Genomic DNA, 7,057 nt, shown 5'->3' with positions numbered 1-7,057 from the left:
GACGGGTCCACACTGGGCCGGGGGCCCGTAAAAGTGCTAGAAATGATCTGTGCTTGAGTTGTTGATCTCAGTGACAAGCAAACATGCTTAAAACGAAGTGGGGCTGCTTAACCCTCGCCGGACCTATTGTCGGACCCCCCACCCCCTCGGCCGGACGAGGGGAGAGGGTTGGTACGACCCCTTTTCGCCGTTTCGCCCCGAATGGAGCTAGAGCCTCGCGGAAAAAACAAGCGTGTGCGCCGTTTCAAGACGGAACGATTGATACCCGATTTTAAGGTCCCAGGTCAACCGGTAACCTCTGTGGAGAAGGAAATCATGCCTCCCACTCCCGATGGAGGCCCCAAATGTCGGACCCCTATTTTTTGTATCTGTCTGGGTGTCTGGGGCGCATAGCGACACGGGACCGCCGGCTCGCTGGCCGGCTGCCCGTCCGGTCACGTGCTTGCGTCCCGACACCCACCATAAAACCATGTTCTTCGGAAATACACTCTCTCACTTCTCCTCTACCGACTGTGACGCCAACACCATCCGCGGACCCCGGCTCCGACGAGGGCGGCCGAAATGGCCGGCCCACAATTGGTGCCAGCGGTGGTGGTTGGTTGTCGGTGGAGGACTTTTGGCTTCAGGTGAGTTCTCTTTTAAATTAATTTTATTTGCTATTTGTGATGTTTGAAATTTGAGATTTGATATTTAGTTCCATTCGTTTATCTACATGTGATTTTTTATTATTTGCTAGACTTACCATGGAAGATGCTACCAGAAATTTTAGTATTGAGTACAATACCCAGATGAACGATATTTTAAGGCGAATTGCTCATTTAGAATTAGCTGTAGCAGAAGAGCTTATTGCTCAACAAAATCAAAATCTATCAAAATCTCAGAGCCGAGGACGTGATCGTCAATCTCGTCAGCAAAAATTCCGTTATCAACCTGTTCGCTCTAAATCATTTCACTCTTCGTATCATTGTTGTCAAGCGAGGAGTCATTTTCGTTCATACTCTTGTCATTATGAACAAGCAAAATGTTTTTCGACAAGTTGTCACCGGAACTTTTCGCCATGTAGACACTCTCGTTATCAGAGCCCAAACGGGATCCGCTCACTGCACTAGGGGATGAGTGCGTGAGCGTCGCTTCAGATGACAGGGACCGTTCAGCACATCCCCCGGTTTTACGTGACGTCAAAATTTCGGGTCAAGCTTGTTCAGCTCTTTATGATAGTGGAAGTAGTGTCTCTTTAGTTTCAGAAAAATGTCTGCAAAAATCTGGTTTAAAAGTAGCTTACGAACCTCCCAGTGTCTCTATTCTTGATGTTACTGGAAACCCTATTGACGTTGTAGGTGAAATCAATCTGAACATTAGCATTCTTGGTCAAACGGTTCAACACAAATTTTTCGTTACAGCAAAAAGTTTGCCATTCAAATGCGATATCATTCTCGGAATCGATTTTATCATTGCTCACAAATTGATTTACAATCCATCGAGTCGTACGGTGCACTTTCTAAAACCAATTCTTTCTTCCAATGTAGTCGAAAGACGCTCAAAACGTCTGAGTCCCAAAAGACGTAAAAGAGTACGTTTTCTTTTATCAACAAAGGACAATGAAAAATCTGTCGATCAAATCGTTTATCCTGATAAAACGGTAGACATGTTCACAACTGCAGAAAAACATGCATTGACTATTGATGACGAAAAGTCATATCCATTATTCGTGAAACAAACAGTAGAAATTTCTGGTTACAGCGAAAAATTTGTACGCGTAAAATTACCACATTTTCTACAACCAAATGATTTTCCATACCTAATTCAAACGCATTGTGATCAAAGTATTCGAGACATTCAGGTTGCCCGTTCTATCAATTTCTTGGAAAATTCAGGCACGCTTGTACGCGTGATTAATGCTTCAAGTAACCCAGTCATTTTGAGAAAAAATCAGAGAATCGCACAAGCCCATCCGACCAAAAAGTACCCCTTCAGTCAGGTCACAGACCGACCCCATCCCACCAGACAGAACGCTGACCTTGCTCAGTACCATGGGTCAGTCAGTGCCTGTCAAACAGCGCCGTCTGTTCCCAATTCCGCCAGCGTCTCGTCAGAACAAAAAACGGTCGCTAGGCCGGACTTGGTTGCGTCAGACAGCGGACGCATGACAGACGTAAACAGACCGACGACCTCTATCCCGAGGACGTCAGGGCACAGGTCTGTCAGTGACATTGATTTGAAACACATCCCAATACACTTTCGTTTTAAACTCCGTGAACTCTTAGACAAACATCGACATGTCTTTGGAAATAATATTTCTGACATACAACAGACAGATGTTTACAAAAATCACAATGGATTCACAGACCACACTCCGGCTGATCAACGAACAAGTCTCCCATTTGCTCATCGGGAGACAACTAAGGAAAATATAAAACGCATGGTAACAGCCAAAGTTATCAAACCATTAGTTTCACCATATAACTCTCCAATCATTCTTATCAAGAAATCAAATGGTCAATATCGCCTCGTTTCAGATTTGCGACTTCTCAACTCCAAAATCAAGGATGACAAGTTTTCTCGTTCATTTACATCACAGGTCAAATATCAACTTTCTGACTGTGAAGTTTTCTCTACCTTGGATTTGATTAGTTCATTCCACCAAATTTCTTTGAATGAATCTTCAAATCATTCTACGGATTTTGCAAATCATGACGCCAAACATCATATGAGCGATAAACCAATGGGTCTTCGTTCAAGTTCCTCCGTTCTCAACAGAGGGTTGCAAATTGCACTCAGTAGTCTTCAAGGCATAGATGCATTTTTATATGTTGACAATATTCTTATCGGTAGCAAAACGTACGACGAGCATTTAGAAAAACTCGACAACATATGTTCTCGTTTAGAAGAAATTCATCTTGTGATCAACCCCGAAAAGTGTGAATTTATGAAATCTCAGGTAAAGTATCTGGGTTTCATGCTTGACAAACATGGAATTCGTCCAGATGCATCCAAATTACAAGCGGTACAAGATTTTCCTATACCAGAAACAGCGAAAGATGTTCGTATTTTTCTTCGGTTTGCGAACTATTATCGCAGACACATTCCAAAACTGGTTGAGCTTACTGCTCCGTTAATTCATTTGACAAAGAAAAATGTTGATTTTATTTGGTCAAAAGAGTGCGAAAAAGCATTCTCATCGATAAAAAGGTCACTTCGAAAATGCGCTTTATTAAAATTTCCAAATTTCGAAAAAGACTTCTATCTATTTACACATACAAGTGATTTCGCCATTAGTGGCGTACTTGAACAAAAATATGGTGATGAATTTCACCCAATTGCTTTTATTAGTCGACAGCTTAGCAAAGCTGAAAGAAATTATTCTACTTCAGAAAAGTAATGCCTCACAGAGCAGCAACAACGGTGCACGTTCGCCTGTTACACTGCCGGCAAAGCCAGGGACGTTGGTGACTCCTTCTGAAGAGAATGGGATCGACCAGAGTGATCTTACACGGCTGGAGGAAGATTGGCGAAATTGTCGAGCAGGCCGAGAGGTTAGTCAGGCTGATCACCTGCGGTATAACCTCTGGTCTCGCAAAAATATACGCCCCCCAGACCGTCAAGAAGGAACATAGCGCTCACATAGCGCCCATTTAGCGCTCAAATATATTATTTGCCTGCAGAAGACATGCTGCGTTACAATGAGGTTGACGAGGTCCCTCCCGCGCATGTAAATAGCCGACGTACGGCCAAAAATGGTGACAGAGATCCCATTTCACGTGATGCGAACGAAGGTTGATGATTACGTCCCTCGCGCACACCGCCAGCCAAAGGCTGAGCAAAAGGTTTACTCAATGTAAACAGAAGAGAGCAATTGCAATTTCATTGAGCTCAATTCATTGTAAATAAAGCATCCACGATATATATATATATATATGCTAGTATGAGAGGTGAATGATTCTCATTTGTATGATTGCCAAAACCTATGTTGTCGCTTGCTGTTGCCATCTTTCATTTCTTTACATATGTTGCAATGTCAAAAATGTCTTGATACTGACACATTAGCCCTGTTTCTTTTTCAGGTTCGTGCTTCTTGTGGCGGAACGAGTGCAGCGTCAAATAATACCCAAAGGACATGCATGCTTCTCGATATTCCCAATTAATTAACAGTATACTTTATCGAACTAACTACCGATTAGCTTTAATTTTGGTGATCTGGTAAAAAAAAAAAACGATTTCTATAACATTGACCAATAACTTTTGGCCATTCTGAACAATTTACACCAGCGAAAGTAATAAGTGGCAATAAAAAATTGTCCACAGAAAGTTTGCCAATTCAACAATTTACCAGCGATATAACTACATTAGAAGTATTGCTGTTTGCATGCCTTCCCAAACGATTTCACGGGTATGACGTAATACACATAGATGCACTCGTTCAGAAGACGCCACTCTTTAAAAGGACTTCATTTTTTTTTCAACCGTATATTTTTTTTATTGAACAACTAAGTAAGTTCTAACACAATAGTTAGATATTCCAATAACACTTTAACCCACTAAAAACATTGGCCTCTTCAATTTATTCGTTAAAATAAGTCACTTGGCAGTACTATTAAAACCGGTCTTTTGCTAGTCATTGGCTCATTAGCCCCATTTTTTCCCCTTACTACTCACTTTGCGACGTAAGCGATCTCTCGATCGACTGACCGGCGGTGCTGCCCGTTTTTAACAATCATTCAATGTTTTGCTATCCGCTGTGTCAAAAACATGCCTTCTGTGTCATTTATATAATGATGTCTTCCAATGAATGTTCAGCCTTCACAAAGTTCATACTGCCGTTTTATCACACAATTGTTATCACACACCAGGGAAAATGTATCACTGACCGGCACAGCGATAGCACAACATTATAACAAAAAGTGTATGTGGATGCATGTTTGAATACTTGGACACGGAAACAAATTCGAATGTCCTACGGACCCGAATGTTTTGGCCTTTGAAAGTCCATGGGTTCCGTGGCACGCCTGGGGAAGCATTACGACACTTGTGTCGCCCAGTGCTACGTGCCTTTTGTACAAATGTTGTACTGTACAGCTGTAAATATGAATGACTGTTTTGTATGATGTATATGTTGGGGCATTGTTTCGGCACATTTTAATTTGGTTCTTTTTCTATTACAGTCCTTGCGTTTCTGTTACCCATCTGGGAGTGGCCACTATCTGACTCCCCGAGCATCGACTACGGAGAAACGCCGATACGCATCACGGTCGACAAAAGCTGGCTGATCATAGTCATGATGGGATCGGACGCTCATCGCCGACCCGTCTGGCTGTCTCAGTCGCTCTGCATATGGTCCACGAATCACGCACTGCAACTGCGGACGCCATCACCGACTGCAACGGCTGCAACTGCAACCAGCAGGTGGCCTAGGTCCAGAGCCAACGCCTGGCTGACCCACATGGCCGCCTGCCGTCGCTGCTACCCCGTCTGCGCTTCGTGCTTCGCTGCTCTCTCTGTCAAATCGTCTCGTCAAGGTCGTCACCAGTGCCATCCGCCATCAACATGGATGTGCACACCATCGTCGTCACCAACGTTGTCGATCAACATCACGGAGACCAGCACCCCGCAACCGGTTCATCTTCTTCCGGTATGCTGAAGCCCTCTGGTATCGATGCTGTGCGGCGGCAGCCGTTGCTCAACGACGATCGAGGCCTCATCCGTCACGGCACCCACGGCCGCTGCCCCTCACGATCAAGTCGGACGTCAGCATCCAACCCGCAGAGGTGTCTGGTTCCACGAATCGACAACGAATCAACAACGCGGCGACGATGACGACGACGACGACAAGAACGAGACCAACAACTCGGACAGCAGCAGCAGCAGCATCATCAGCAGCAGCAGCGACAACAGCAGTCGCACCAGTAGCAGCAGCAGCAGTCCTTCCCGGCGTTCCATGCGCGGTGTCATACGTGGATCTATGCAGTTAGGATCGTGATTGCTTATTGGTCGCCTCCTTTTGTCGGCTTGTTGGGGGAGGAAAGATATGTGGAGAAGGAAATCATGCCTCCCACTCCCGATGGAGGCCCCAAATGTCGGACCCCTATTTTTTGTATCTGTCTGGGTGTCTGGGGCGCATAGCGACACGGGACCGCCGGCTCGCTGGCCGGCTGCCCGTCCGGTCACGTGCTTGCGTCCCGACACCCACCATAAAACCATGTTCTTCGGAAATACACTCTCTCACTTCTCCTCTACCGACTGTGACGCCAACACCATCCGCGGACCCCGGCTCCGACGAGGGCGGCCGAAATGGCCGGCCCACACCTCTGAGGTGAAGTCAAAAAGCCCAAGGTAAGGTTTAGTTTTTGGTAAGTAATTTCGCAAAAAATGGCCGAAGAGCAGCGATTTTGGCACCATCGTGTTCGCCTGGCTCAGGCGCGTCGAATGGTATACTTTTTGTCCGGGTGAGGTCAACTTAAGGTGTTGACCTCGAGTCAAGGTCAGGTCAGAGCCCATCTGGCCACGAACTTAATCGAAGGAAGTCGTATTGCATATCATTCGATTCGGGAGGTCGTTCCGAGTCCATTGGTGGTTTTCCCGAGTCGCTGGCTCAATTTGATCATGAGTTATTGACGAGAAATTCCTATGACCGTAGTGACGTCATAAATGACGTCACGGAAGGTCAAAATGCAAAAGTAAAGCATCGGATCTTGCAAGGAGTGCATGAAATCACGATTCAGTGTGCTTGAGATAGTTTGAGATCATTCCATGCGCAAAAACAACAGTTTCCTTATTTCCCCATTTACTTTTAATGGTGAGGTCACGTGACCTCGAAGAGTAGCAGGCATTAGCAAAAATTGCGAGTAGGGCATGGCAGAAAGATCATTAGTGGTTTGTATGGCATGGCCATTTTTAGCGGCTCGAAATAACATTTCTCAAAAAGTCTAACTAAAGAGCAAGTTGTTGTTGATTATCACTGACTTGTGTTTGGGGGTTAATAATGACTGAATTTTTGAGTTAAGCCCAAAATTTTTGACAGCATTGTGTGCGTTGATCGATTCTGAGCTCAGGGACATATATT

The 7,057-nt window shown here is 44.9% G+C and overlaps 1 long non-coding RNA gene across 1 annotated transcript; it reads left to right on the top strand.

The window, feature by feature from the left end:
• The first annotated feature begins 306 nt into the window (after nt 1–306).
• LOC122384416 lies at nt 307–6,228 on the top strand. Its single transcript, XR_006257033.1, has 2 exons — nt 307–626; nt 4,062–6,228. It is a non-coding gene; the product is annotated as an uncharacterized LOC122384416 (long non-coding RNA).
• Nucleotides 6,229–7,057: the final 829 nt, after the last annotated feature.

Source organism: Amphibalanus amphitrite, unplaced genomic scaffold, assembly GCF_019059575.1.
Source record: "Amphibalanus amphitrite isolate SeventyFive unplaced genomic scaffold, NRLGWU_Aamphi_draft 000189F_arrow, whole genome shotgun sequence".
Taxonomy (NCBI): domain Eukaryota; kingdom Metazoa; phylum Arthropoda; class Thecostraca; order Balanomorpha; family Balanidae; genus Amphibalanus; species Amphibalanus amphitrite.
Note: the sequence above shows the minus strand (reverse complement) of the source record. Positions and strands in the feature narration are given on the sequence as shown.